The following is a 14,728-nucleotide window of genomic DNA, read 5'->3' as shown; positions in this document are numbered from 1 at the left end:
ATCAGGCTAGAACCCAGATGGAAAGACCACAACCTCCTCAGGTAGATGCATACACCCAAACAGACCTCCCAGGGACTGGACAAGCTGCCCAGACACTCAGTTGCAAGGAACTCCAGAATCTGGAATTCCTGTAGGGCCTGAAAGCAGAGATGGATGTTGTGGGTGCAAGTGTACCTAGATGGCTGAACTTTTTGATCAAGTCACCATGTTGAAAGAGGAGCTCACTAGGCAGTGTAGTATCCAGGAATCCAAGCAAGTGCATGGTATTGTGCACTGACATGGGCTGAGAGACAGCCCTGCCTTGAGTCCTGGCAATGGGAAAGCAAGCCAGCTTCCAACCCTGAGCTGATGGGCTTGACTGATTCATAGGAGAAAGGAGACTGGACCCTTGCTTCTGCTTGGAGCCAAAGAAAGAGTCTCTCCATTGCCCCCCCGAAGTGCTTATATGCAACAGATACAGTGCCCTCAACATGGAAAAAAGGGAATGCATGAGTAATGGTCAAGACCCAGGAAAGGTCAACCGTATAAAGTTAATGAAGTTAGACCAACCAACCACATGTATTAGAACCAATGTCACAAAAAAAAAAAAAAAAAAAAAAAGGAAAAAAGACATGAAATGTGAAATGTGTTAATAATTGGAGATTCCTTACTGTGAGACACTGAAGCACCCACACCTAGACAATCTCTCTAGAGAGTTCTGCTGCCTGCTGGGGGCCTACATTCATGATATTAGAAAGAGGCTACCAAGGCTGGTAAAGCCAGATCACTACTACCAATTCCAACTCTTTCTTGTAGAGTCAAATGAGGCTGCAATGAGCAGACTCCAAAATATCTAAATGAGCTGTTTATGTCCCTCATAAATATGTTGACAGGATCATGAGTGCAAATAGTGTTCTCCTCTATCCTTCCAGCTGGAGAGTGGGACCCAAGAAGGAGAAGAAAGGATCAGGTGAATGACTGGCTCTGTGGCTAATACCATGCTCAGGGTCTTGGGTTCTGTGATCTCAGACGCATCTTTGAGAGACTGGGAATGTAGACACCAGAAGGGTTGCATGTGACCATACAGGGAAAGAATGTTCTGGACAGCAAACCATCTGGACTTACTACCAGATCTTCAAACTAGCAGATGAAGGGGATATACTTCTGAGAGAAGTACAGAGAGTGTTTTCACATGCACAGGGAGAAAGGAAGAGAACTGTAATGGTCATCAGTTATCTTAATGATTCTGGAGATGAAAATTTCCACAAGCTGGTGAGCAACTGAAATTTGAGGTCAAAACTGAGGTCTGACTTTTCTATCAGAGCCAGTCCCCCATGTCACAAAGAATGAAGTAGCTAGCAAGAATCTCTAACTCAAAAAAAAAAAAAAAAAAAAAAAAACAACAACAACAACAACAACAAAAAAAAAAAAAACAGATATTGCATTAGAATATAAAACCTCCCCATGGCAACATCTGTAAGAAACAAGATCAGCATAGTCATAGATAATGAAAACATGTATAAGAAGTCATGTGAAACCCACAACTGTTGGCCCTAAGTTCATTTTAAAAATATTGTTACCTCAGTATTGAAACATGACATGGTACACGACTGTAGCAGCAAGGACAATTAAGACAATTGCACTACTTAGTGGGCTCAATAAGACCTCAAAATAAATCAATATAAGAATGAAGACCAAAATATGCCATCATCAGGACCTTCATGTTTAGTACAGAAATGTAATGACCTAGAAAGAAGGTTAAGAATAATTTGGAAAGTTGTCTCCAAAAGAACGCAGGAGAGAAAACTCTGTCAAAGTCAAATCAGAAGATGGATGGGGAATCATCATCCAGATTTTCTATGTTGAAGTTGAACAAGATGGACTTGACAGAATGATCAAGATGAGGAACACAAAGATCCCAAAGAAGGCTTTGTGCTAAATACTATCCTCCAGATAAAATAGGTATCTTCACAGATCATCCAATTAACATAGTTGAATTACTATTTGACTATTAATTCAACTATTACATAGTTGAATTAGGACTTCACATTTTTTGGCTGCCCAGTTATGTAAGGTTCATGGTTAGATTGCTGCATGCTGAAGATCAGAGTGAAATTCATAGGCAAGCTCCTGTTAAACAGGCACATATTAAACAAGAAGTCTAACATCTTTGCATGGAATTATGACTTTCATGGCAATTTTGGAGAGTTTTCACAAGAGATTTGTGAACATCCAGTTTTTCTGGACACAATAGCCTGCCCCTGTAAATTTGCTGTTTTCATTGCTGAAGAAGCTGAAATCATGAATGAAAAGAAAAAAAAAAAAAGCCTCTGAAACCATGAATGAAAACCTGTGATGGCTGTGAAAGAAAGATTTCTGCTCTTATATGCCCTAACTGAGCTTAAAACCTAGTACACAGTAATCTCACCTTTCCTGATGTTCTGGTTTCCACATATAGAAAAATCAGGCACACAAACTAAGCAGGAACCATGCTTCTCCCATCCAGATACACAGTCATTTAAGTTAAGGGACCAAGATCACAGGATGACAGCAGCTTACTCAAACTGGTCATTTAGATACAATATGTAACACCTTGGAAAATGGGATGTTTTTGTTCTAATGATTTCCAGGTTTGAAGTCTGTTAGCATTTTCAACTTTAATTTTAACCTATTTATTCAGTATTATTAATGTATCTTATCTGGTTCAGGTTTTTTTGGCAAACAGAAATTTTTATTGGACCTATGTCAGCTCTGATTTGTAGACATTTAAGCAAAGAATCTGTTTTATTTGGGTAGCACAGTCATATGTCAAATTTTGCAAAAGTTACATTTTATCTCTAATAAGGCCTGCTGTCACTCCAGTCCCTGTTCATGTTTGGATGCTTTTTCATTTGTCTTGGCATAAAATGTTTTTTTTTTTTCAGACTCTATTTGTTTTTCTTGTATTTTCTATAACTATAAATTTATTCTGCAGTGTTTCTGGTCATCCACTGGACCTGCATATCTAATTTGCTGCACATTGTACATTTCCATGTTCATGCTGCAGACTTGTGTTATTTCAGATTCACATTTTACTGCATGCTAATACTGTTATATGTTTTCAAGAACTATGTATCTTCTTGAGAATAGTATAGTATTTTACTGCACTAAGCTTGAGAATAAATAAATAAATAAATCTATGAATTTATGAAATTATAGTTTTTAACAAACACCTTCACAAAGATGAGGTGTTTTATTTTACAAGTACTTTAAAAGTTCAAACATAGTAATGTATGAACTACAATAACACTCTCAATGATGTGTTGACATTTAAGAAAGTAATAAATCATTATCATGATGGAGCTATTAAGAAATAATTATTTACCTCCGTAGTGAAGATTTCCAAGATCTATTCACCAGATTATTAGGGATTATCAAGAAATGTTATCATTTAATTGAAAGATTCTCAAGTTTCTGTAGATAAAATACAACTATCATTTTGCATTTACTGCTATTAAGTAGGCTAAAATAGGTGTCTAGTCTAAACTGCAATATGTGGGTAAAATTTATAAAAGGTAAAGTTTGTCAAAAGATCACAAATCCCACCATCAAAAGTAATTCACATACTTCTTTGTGAAAAGGTTGTCAGTGAACTCTAAAATCCCTTGGTCAATTTAAAATGGGGCTTCTAAGTCAGGTTTACATTATAAAAAGATATTTGACCCCCTCTACTTATTTTTTTTTTCTCTTGTGTAGGTATAAATATTGATGAACTTGCTAACTTTCTAAAGAACTTTCTAAACTTTCTGTTAAACTTTCTAAATCACAGAGCAGAATTTGGTAAAATGGATCACTATTTTTCTGCAGATGTGTGGCCTATAGGAGTAATCACTTTTTACAGTGCTTCATAACAGCAGGACGTACATATATTTGCTTCAATTGTCATCTCTGGCACCCTGTTACTGTGGAAGGCAGAAGTCCAAAGTAGCTGGAAAGGACTGTTCACTATCTCAAAACGAGTTTTTTTCCATGAAACATTATCAGCTGCTTGTCAGATTCTGTCTTCATTCCTCTTAACAGAGAGATGTTTCCAGGTTTATCTGGTACTGCCAAGGTCTTTAAGAATACTTTAATGAATATATTGCATTTTAGATTATTAAAGCAAGAGTTGGTTGTTGTTTTTTGTTTGTTTGTTTGTTTTTGTATGTTTGCTTGTTTGTTTTTTATTATTTATTTGCTAACTGCACAAATCATGCAAAAAGGCATGTTTCATGGTGCTGCAGATGTGACACACATAGTGGTGCAAGGAATGATGAGGATGCTGAGAGTGTAACCAGTTGGTGAAGCACTTAGTTTTGTCTATACTGTAATGTCGGTTGGTTTCAGAAATAGATATTCTAGTTCATTAATGTTGTAAATCCCTAGTTATTTACTTGATAATTGCATAATCACTCAAAATAACTAGCTTAACATCCTAATCCATGATTTTTAATGAAACAGAATGTCTTCATGCTTTACTAAATTAAAAATCTACACACTGCAGTATAGAAAAAGGACCAAACTGCAGTTTTTCTTTTATGTCAGTAGATGACTGAAGGTGTCTAGGAATATAACAGATATATTCAACATCTGTTAGATAGCATGGACATATCTCTCAATTGACAGCATTGTCTTACTCACGTTAGAAGATACACTCTATGATTAGGGCACCGGTGAAAAATGAAGGGCAACTCAGCATGTCTAAGTTGTCTGTCTCTTTTTCTTTCTCCACTGGCAACTCTTCCTGCCTCTCTGACAACACACTTCATGCCTTCAGGTACTGTTTCATTTCCCCCAAGCAGTTTTCCAGTGCACTATCCTGCCATTATCGTTTTTCATCTTCTTTTGGGATATTCTCCAGATGTTTCCTAGTAGGTACATCTTTGTTTGCTGCTAACCAGCATCACTTATCTGGGTATTTGAAAATGAGTTGAATCATAAACAACATTCAAGATGAAAGCTCTTAGATTGGAGACATTATTAGGACTGACTTGCAGCAGTTGGACTTTTGTTCATTCTAAGAGGTGTAATTCAGTTTGCTATGCACACTTTCTCTAAAATAGTCATACCTCTTTCATTAACTTTTAATGTTAATATTAATAGAATTAATATTAATAGAATATATATAATACATATAACAATAGAATTAATATTAATATTAATAGAATTTTGTCCACTTTCTGTGGATATATAAGAAACCAGGGAAAAAAATCTCACTAAATGTGACATGGCTTGGTTTTACAACGTGTTCAGTGTTGCTATGAAGCTGCACAGCTTCGCTGTCTTCAAAGATGGTTATGTGAGCTGCAGTGTCATATTGCATTCTCTTATGTCTTGCCAATTAAATTATCCTCCCTTCCCTTTATTCTGCTAAGGCAATAGAACCAGATGAAAAAAGGTCATACTTCTCAATTTTGGCATTGGACTGTTGATGCAGGAGCACCAAACATCTAAGAATCATTTCTTCTCCGACCCTCAGCAGGTTATAATATTGTCTTTCATTTTTCAAAGATGTGGTACATCTGTCCAAGCCAATAACACAAAATCTCTATCCAGTAAGAATCTATTCTCTGACAGAGTTTAATCTGAGTACTACAAAAAATGACAATATAAGCAAATTAATTAAATATTAAAAAATAAATATAAACAATATTAAATAATAAGCATTAAGACATTTCTGTTATTCTTTGAAGAGTATTATGATAATTGGTTAATAACAATGTAGAATAGAATATAGAGATCTAGTACTTTTAATATTTGCCATCCAAAATCTCATGAAGTCATGAAGATGAATGAAACCTTACAGTGCCCTGGTAAAAGTGGCTTTATCATGTCCATTTTACAGATTTTGTAAATGAAACTCAATAAATAAATAAAATAATTAATTAATTAATTTAAAAAATGTTTAATACACTGTTTCAAAGTTAGGAAGTTCTGTGGCTCTGTATCGCAGAGGAGGGAGCTTCCAGAGGCAAGGAGCATTTTCAGTCACAAAAAAGGAGCACAGCTGCTGTAGCAGTATGGTGGCTGCTCTGTGTGTTACTGCTAGAGCAGAAAGAAAATAGCTGTGGCCTTTTCCCTCACTTCATGTAGTCCACTGCCAGTGTGGTGGTTGGATGGTAATTATCCTTCTCTGTTGGTTCAGAAGCTTCCCTTCCCCTTTCCTTATGTACTCTTGCAAGGGACTAGACATCCCAATCTGCTGCTGGATGAGTTTCCAAAGGTCACCCTGGCTCAGAGTGACCCGGGCTTGGAACAGGTGACAGAACTGAGGCCTTTACACTTACAAGTTTAAAAATACAAAGAAACACAAAACTCACATTTTTCATGAGAGATTAACATGTTAAATTACTGCTGTCACTTGTGCTCTTCCTACCAGAGCAGCTTCACATCAGCATGCTAAGTAACCCCTTACTGAGACCCGAGGAACAGATGTATGCTGGCTACTGAGAGCCATATAGAGCTTCAGAGCTTCAAGCTGAAGATCACTGCTTTAGAGGATAATGAGGGAAGTGGCTGGTTCAGATGAAACATTTAGTTTTAAATAGGCATCTGATGTCTGCCGATGGCAGAGGTCTAATTTAGACTTCCTTGATCACTGTGGCTGGCACACTCCCAGGTACTGCATTATATTAACAAGGTTCATAAACTGTCAGATATAACTCATCCACTTAACTCTCTGCAACGAGGCACAGACTCTAAGGACACGGCCTTTCCGAGAATGTTCTCTCTTTATAATTCATCATTCCTCCAAAATGCTTAATGTGATATGATGTTACTGGAATCTTTGGCTTAAGTTTTTTTGGTCACACATACTGCAAAATTTATTCATATGTCTTCTTCCACCCCAGGCTGTGACTGGGACCTTTGCCATCAAACTATTTCCATTCAGGCCAAGAAGATCACCATTTTTCATGCTGAATAAACAAGGAAGTGATCCCCTGCCCTTTACCAGAAGGACTGTCAGGGAAAAGGTGCCTTTGGTCATGGAATTAAAATTGTCCTTCCATTTGGAGGCTATAGAGGGTCAACTCTTTTCATACCAGTCTGGGCTGCATGGTATGATATTCCTCTAAACTCTCCAGTGGTTCTCCTTTTGCAGGAAAGGTTTCACAAAGCACTTTGGCATTTGCTTTTTGAAACCTGCTTAGCTGATTTTGCTGAATGGAGAAAGTAGCTCTGAAAAATATCTTTTATTATAGGCTACAAAGGTGGAAAAAGCCTACAGTAGCCTGATGCTGTGAGGAAAAATAGCACTGAAACATGAGCTGAGTTCAGTTACTTTAAACACTAGATGCCACAGGAAGAGGTTTTATTGACCTTGAAACCCCCCTGACACTTAATGTTGTTATATTGTGCATCTAGAGCAAATGTTTGTGCTAAGCAATGCATTTGCTAGATGTATAGATCCTAGGGAGATGCAATGATGTGGTGCCCCACTGTGTAAACTGTTTTGTACTTTCACCGAGATACTTCTATTACCTTACACCAGAGCATGAGGCTTGAGGGAGCTATTTAGTTAAGAAAAGTTCAGTCTTCCCTCTTCTGCCCTATGTGCATTGCCAGACAGGGAGGATATCCCACCTTCCCACTCTGTGCACAGGCACGGACAGTCAAGCAAAGCCTCCCCCTGCCTTAGCCACCTTCCTGGCTGCTCTGTTGCTGATGGCACTGCCAAAGAGATTTGTCTATTCCTCTGCTGTTATTCCACAGCTTCCACTTGGCTTGTGAATGACTGTTACTGTGTTTTAACAATCAATCACTACTTAGGTTTTAGCACTTAAGGCCCTATTCATCTGGAGCTTTTCAATGTATGCAATATTTTGCTTTCTTTTTGTAAGTTAAAATAATGAACTGTGCTGCTGAAGAGTTTCTTCATCTGAGCTGTGAATTTTGCACAGTATACAGCAATCTTCCTCGTCAACACTGTTATCACTGGCCATCACAGAAGCACTTTGATCAAAGCATCATTAGGCTGTTAAACTGTGACCACCACCATAAAGCCAGGGTACAGCTGAAGTTGTTGTGTACCCTTTAAGCTTCCTGATTCTCAGCTGCCATCAATGCCTTCAAATAAACAATAGATTATCACAGGGAAAGTAAATAGCACCATGTGGAAATAGTCAGCCTTTACTGGAAAGTCTCTTTCACCTCTGATGAAATGTTCTGGCTTTTGCCATTTATGTTATAACGTTGTTTTAACTTAGCCTAACATATGACGTTGGACAAGAGCAAATCACCTGTGCTACCTCAGTGAACTTTTACTCTACACAGTCTTCATGGTGGGCCACAATCTTGAGAATGGTAGTCACAACAACATATTACTCCCTTCTCATCCTCTGCTCTCTCTCCCCTGAACACTTCTGTTTCCCAGATCCTAGGGCCTTGTGTTCACAATCACACCATCAATGTTCACTTGCCATATGGGTGACTCTACATGGAGGGGTGAGTTTTCACTGAACAGAAGCACTTACATGTGTTTGTTTATCAGGAATTCAGTTATCTTATACCATCCAAATATTTCTCCCTATGCAATCTACACAAACTTCAGACATGCATATATTTTTCCTACTGCCCCTCAAAAGAGTGAGTAGCATTGATAATCAACTATTTCATCTAATGCAGTTCAATTTAAAATGCTAGGCATTCATTTGGTGGGCTGTGAGCAATCTGTGGCTTTGTTAGATCTGCAGCATAGAGAACTAATTTTTCTTATCTTAATCCTATGGCTGTCTGGAAAAGGTGACACACAGTTAGACATAATGATAAGAAAAGCTACTGCTGCCAAAGGCAGTCAGATACCAAAGCCAGATGATTAAACCATTGCAGAGAATTCCCAGAAGACAAGAGGAGAAAAAGGTCCAAAGTTTTTTCCCATAAAAGTTTTCTTGCTATAAAACCTTCAGAGAAAAGGCCATATACAGACACATATAGATTCTTACTTTAATAATCTATTCCTATTAATTACAGAATGGCCAGGGTGATATGGATTTTAAAGCCTTTTACTTTAGTATTTTGTTTCAACTTCATTCTTTGTTTTGTTGTTTTGCTGTTGCTTAGTGGAAAGAGGCAGCTGGCCTTGTTTTAAAAATAAATGGGATGATTTTTCCCAATCTACACAGCTCTAATGGCTAAATCCCTTTGATGCAAGCAACAGTCACTGCAAACTGTTGACCCCTTTACAATCAGAGAGTTCTGTTCTAATATTAACAGGTTGGGTTGCAGAGCTATAGTATGAAAGTAAACAGAGAGAGATTTTTCTGATTTCAGGACTTCCCACAATTTGGATAAAATTTACAAATACATGTAACCAAAAATATCCTTTAATCCTCCCTAATTAAGTGAGGAAAGGTAAAGCGGAGACAGTTCCACAATAGCAGAAAATAAAAGAAAAAGGGTTGCTAGTTTTTAATTGTTTTGTTTTGTTTTGTTGTTTGTTTGTTTTCTTTCAACATTAATGTCTCAGCCTTAACGGGGCAATATGCACTTGACCTCCAGCCAGCATCTCCTGAATAAAGCTGGGGGAGAATTTGATCCTGGCTTCCCAGACCTACTACCACTTGAAGCGGTGATGTGGGGGTTAACACAGGGCAGCCTGTCATGGCCTCCCATCTGCCCCTTGCAATATGCCTGCTTCAGCTTCCCGAGGGAGTCTAACAAAGTCCCAGGTGGAGCATTTCACTCGTGGGAGAGCAGGGATGCAGGGTTCAACACTGAGCCAAATCTACAGGATGCCTTGCCACTCAGTTAACATAGAGGTTGGCAATAAAGGACCCCTACTTCCATTTCATACAAGCTGATAGCCTCTACATTTTGAGTTGTGTTTGATGTCTGAAGTAGGAAAAAGTACATCCTTCTCTTTTAGATGTGAGTAGAAATCATGGAAAAGTGCCAAATATCATGCGGTTATCAAAAGCATAAATCAGACTGAAATACCCATGGAAGCGGTAAGATTTCCAGAAAGTTTTAGGTCAGATTTGCAGAAAAGTCTTGCTAAACTTTCAGAAAATTTGGGTCAAGCTGAGTGTCTGTAATACAGCTTCAAAACAGGTAAGTATGTCCTGCTTTCCTCTGTTGTTAAAGGTTTTCACAGCTCTTATCTGACAAGCCACAGTACTGTGATTTCAGTGCCCCTGCGGTCTCTTCCATTCATCAGGTGAAAAAGCTTGCCAGGGAAGACACTGGAGGAACAGTTACCCTGAACAAGACAGAACCACTCTCAAGCGCCCAGCAGCATTTCAAACAAAAACATTCTAGCAGGTCTTCATGATGATCTTCAAATACCTACACAAAAAGGAAATCTCCAGAAAATTGAATAGTCCACTGAGAAATAAATAAAGACTTTATGCTAAGCACCACCTAGACAGCTGATATAACAAAGATTACGATGCTTTGGTTGAAATAAATGAATTTTTTATCACACTTCTGTTTTCCAGTGTGTCTACATTTATCTGTATTTATGATTCCTATTTTATTGTGCATGCTGAAAAAATAAATAAATAAATAAATAAAGTCAATCTTGGGCACCTTTCAGACTAAGAAAGGAAAGAAAAAGTATTTGACAATTATATAGGTTAAGAAATCATGGCTTTGTATTTATTTGTTTTTATTTAATTTCCTGATTGTACGCTAAATACCATGGTGGCCATAGTAATTTAGCATTGTCTTTTTTTCAATAATTATTTTGTTGCACAGAAAAAAGGAGCTTGTCCTTATCAATGAATGATTCTTTTCAGACAATATGTAAATTGTTAATCCTGTGGAATAATGACATCAAGGCCACATAGCCTACATTCCCCATCAGTAATCTGGTCAAGTATCAACAATTTTCCAATGCTTCTCTTATGACAATTAAACTTGGACGAATGACAGAGTTCCGGAAATGGTAAATGTAAGCATAAATAAAACTGTACCTCAGCCGAGCAGTTCCCATGGAACATAGCTTGAGATTTATATCAAACTTTAGCATTGATGCTCACTCACCAATGCTGCAGACAGCGAAAGCATGCTTGAAAAGGTTTTTGCAGGGGGCAGCGTTAGAACCACCATGGCACTGATTTAGTTCTACCAATACTCTGCCTACCGATACTCTGTTTCATCAAAATCTTTTTGGTGTTTTTTTTTTTGTTGTTGTTTTTCTAGAATATAAAACACTCACATACAGTGAAGCTAAGTCCATGGGCTATTTTCATAACCCCTAAGTCATTTGTCTTCTTCTTCAGATTTCTACTTATGACCTTATCACACTCAGATCTTACCGTCTTTTAATTTTTGTTTCTTCCTTCCTGTCATTCTTTTTTTTCAGGTGTCCAGTTTAATAAAGATAACTCCTGATAAGTATCCACCTAGATATTGCTTTAAAAGAGGGAAAGGTGGGGACCTTGACCAGGAATGATAGGTTCTCATATAAGCATTTTCCCAAATCTGATGTTATTTACAGTGTATGAAAACATTAATCTCCATAAAAGAACTGAGAACAAAATAGGAAGACAGGATTTTGATCAATACTGATTCTGGTTAAGTTTGATCAGAGAACTTTACATTTGGGGCAAGTCTGGAAGTATACTCACAAAAATGTCAGGAGCTGATAAGAGTCTAGCAGTGTAACAGAATACTGTTGATTTGAGTAGGGAATATTCAGACAGTTTTTTTTCTTTGTGTTATCTGACCGTAACAAGGGAATAAGATGTATTATCTCAATTCCATAATTAATCTCATTGCCATCTCTTTAGTAGTGTTATTACATTACTGACAGTTTTTAGGATGTCGTTTTGTTTTTTGTAATTCTTATACTACACCCATTTTTGCTCTGTTTGAGGGCCTTCCAGGAATATATTAATTAATGTGATTAACCTCTATCGTTTGTTTTTTGTTTGTTTGTATTCCCTTTCCTGATCTTCTCCAGGGAGTATGTTCAGTGAGTGTTTTGTTTGAAATTTACTTGATGTATATTGTTCTGTATATAGATGGGTTGTGGTGTCTTATTATTAGACAAACAAGGTCAAAGAAATGCACCTTGTACTATAACAATGGTGGCAAATTTCATGTGAGCCCTTCTTTGCTGTGAGAATTCTTTAACAGTCTTAGCTGACAGATCTCCAGGAAAGCTCTGCCATGTGCACAGGTAAGATTTACCCTTCTCACATGAAGCCTGAGTCCACTGGGCAGGAAGCATATCCTTATCCCATAGATCTCTGTAGTCACCATAGGCTCAGGCCATTGAGCATGCTAAAAGTAAAAATGACCATTTTCAGTTCTGAACCCCAGCTTCCAGTGAGTGCCCTCTGTTGTTGATGCAATTAGATGATAAATCTTGAATGACAAGCATTGAATCAGAACAGATAAAGGATAAATGTCTTGGTATAGGAGAAAAAGAAGGAAGGAAGGAAGGAAGGAAGGAAGGAAGGAAGGAAGGAAGGAAGGAAGGAAGGAAGGAAGGAAGGAAGGAAGGAAGGAAGGAAGGAAGGAAGGAAGGAAGGAAGGAAGGAAGGAAGGAAGGAAGGAAGGAAGGAAGGAAGGAAGCACAAGATTAGATAGATGTGGGAGAAGATGAGGTTTATTTTAAAACTCTTATTATTTCAAAGGAAACTACCTTTTGTATTTAAAACAGAACAATTTCTAGCTATAAGGAACTCTTTCAATCAGCAAACTCATGTGATGAAATGCCGTAGGATTTACTTACATATCAAAAGAGTTTAGTTAATAACATGTAAACTTGTGGTGTTTTCACAGAGAGTAAAGTGTTGAACCATATTACAAGAAAAGCTTTACCACTGCAGTTGCCTACTAGAGATGCAACTGCTGAGCTCTCTTGGATGTGATGGTCTGTAAAAAGAGAACAGAGAAAATATTAAGCCAAGGTTCACATCCAAGAATGGAATCATTAATGAATAACCTTGCTGGACCTAATTCTTTGCTGGATTAAACCTCATGTAAAGTCATTCAAGTTGGTGGGTTATGCAGTGCATAAGTCAGTGGAGTAAATTAGCCCTCTGTCTTGAAGCCAAGAAACCAAAGGAAAGAGCAGCCCAATAAAGCAGGATGAAATGCTGATATTAGCTGAACACCACCGTTCTTGGTACACTGTGTTCTTTGTGTCCAGCAGTGAATATGTCATCTCTCCCAGGTGTAAAATCTTTGCAGCATCACTATAAGGCAGATTTATAATAAATGACAAAATTAATGATTTAGTTCTGTTGTAATGCCACTTCTGGGCTCCCAACAGGAGCTTAAGCAGTTAGCAGACAACACCTGTACTGGCTACAGTGTGGTCTCCAAATCAAGCCTCAATGTTTTCACAAAAATCTTGAGCCTGGCTTTTTTTTTTTTTTTTCCTATTTTTTTTTCTATTTTTTTCTTTAGTTGTATTTCATATATACAGATGTAGGTACAGAGAGATTTCTATAGAGAAAATTGGCACAAATACCAGACAGATCTGTGTAAAAGCTAGACTAAATTAAGCACAGTCACTGCCTGCAATATGAAGCCACTAAGAGACAGAGGAAATTTGTTTGAATTTCATTTGTACAGATAAAATTAATGATGATAGGAACGCAGAACACTGCAGTGATTGTAGAAGTGCCTTGGATTTGTTAAATAAATAAATAAATAAATTCATTTGCACTAACCACTCTTCATAATAATACATAGTTCCCACATGTCACTGCATGACCCACTCATTAGTTTGTATGGAATTAAGATCATAATCTCCCTCAACCACAGATTATGTGTTGTTTTGTTTTTTTTACATCATGCACACTTAGAACTCAGTCTTAGCTGGAGCTGTTTGATACTTTTTATTATCTAAATAAAGAATGAATTCCAAAACTCTACAGTTGGATTCAGAGCTCATGAATAATCTCTGTGAGGCCATCTATACAGGAATAACGCATTTGAACATCATGGCTCACTTTTCACTACAAGGAGATGAAACTTGAATTCCTTTGACTTCCTACCATGCAACCCAGCAAAAAGCTAAAGGATGGAAAACAGTTAGTTGACAATCATTAGAGAAAACTTTCCAAACCCATATGTACGGGAAGCCATGCAGAGTGCAACGCATGGCACATGATGCTGTTCTGTTGCTTCTGGCATGGTTGTTACCTCTCAGCCAACAGAGCTTGGTGCAAGGACTAGCAGAGGTCTCAAGTGATACTTAGCTCATGACATTTGTATACTGGCCATTTTTTTCCCTTTTTTAAATATTTTTTTTTTCAAGTGATGATGTAAATAAGCAGTCTGCCATGGTACTCAAGCAGCACTCTGGTTTTCAATTTCTTTAAATTGTGTTATTTCTGTTTATAATTCACTTCTGGGCATGTTCTGGGAGAGGAATGGAGGTAACAAGATTTGAATTTGTCACCTACAGCATGAGATACTGATGCAAACACATCCAGACCTAACTAAATTGACAGATATGTCTTGAGGCTTGGGGACTATTGGAGAGACAGGAATGTATCTCAGCATCAGATCCACAGCCCTAATTTCAAGTGATAAAATATCATTATAAAGATGGTTTACAAGTGAACTGACTTTGTCTCAGATTTTGTTGGCAAGATTCTGCTAAAAAAGCAGAGTTCTGCTAGAGGATTAAGTTTTGTTGGCAAACAAATCTGACTGACATAAACATTAATATTTGCAGTTGTTAAACTGCTATCCACCTAACCATCCATCTAGTTTCCTAGTTTTCAATAATTAAAAAGAAGCTATTTCTATAATGGAAAATCTTCTA

The 14,728-nt window shown here is 37.5% G+C and overlaps 1 protein-coding gene across 3 annotated transcripts in view; it reads left to right on the top strand.

The window, feature by feature from the left end:
- NKAIN2 (sodium/potassium transporting ATPase interacting 2) overlaps window positions 1-14,728 on the top strand; it is a 576,006-nt gene that overhangs the window by 535,610 nt on the left and 25,668 nt on the right. The window lies entirely within an intron of this gene.

Source organism: Anas acuta, chromosome 3, assembly GCF_963932015.1.
Source record: "Anas acuta chromosome 3, bAnaAcu1.1, whole genome shotgun sequence".
NCBI classification, from domain to species: domain Eukaryota; kingdom Metazoa; phylum Chordata; class Aves; order Anseriformes; family Anatidae; genus Anas; species Anas acuta.
This window is presented reverse-complemented; position numbering and strand designations above follow the sequence as displayed.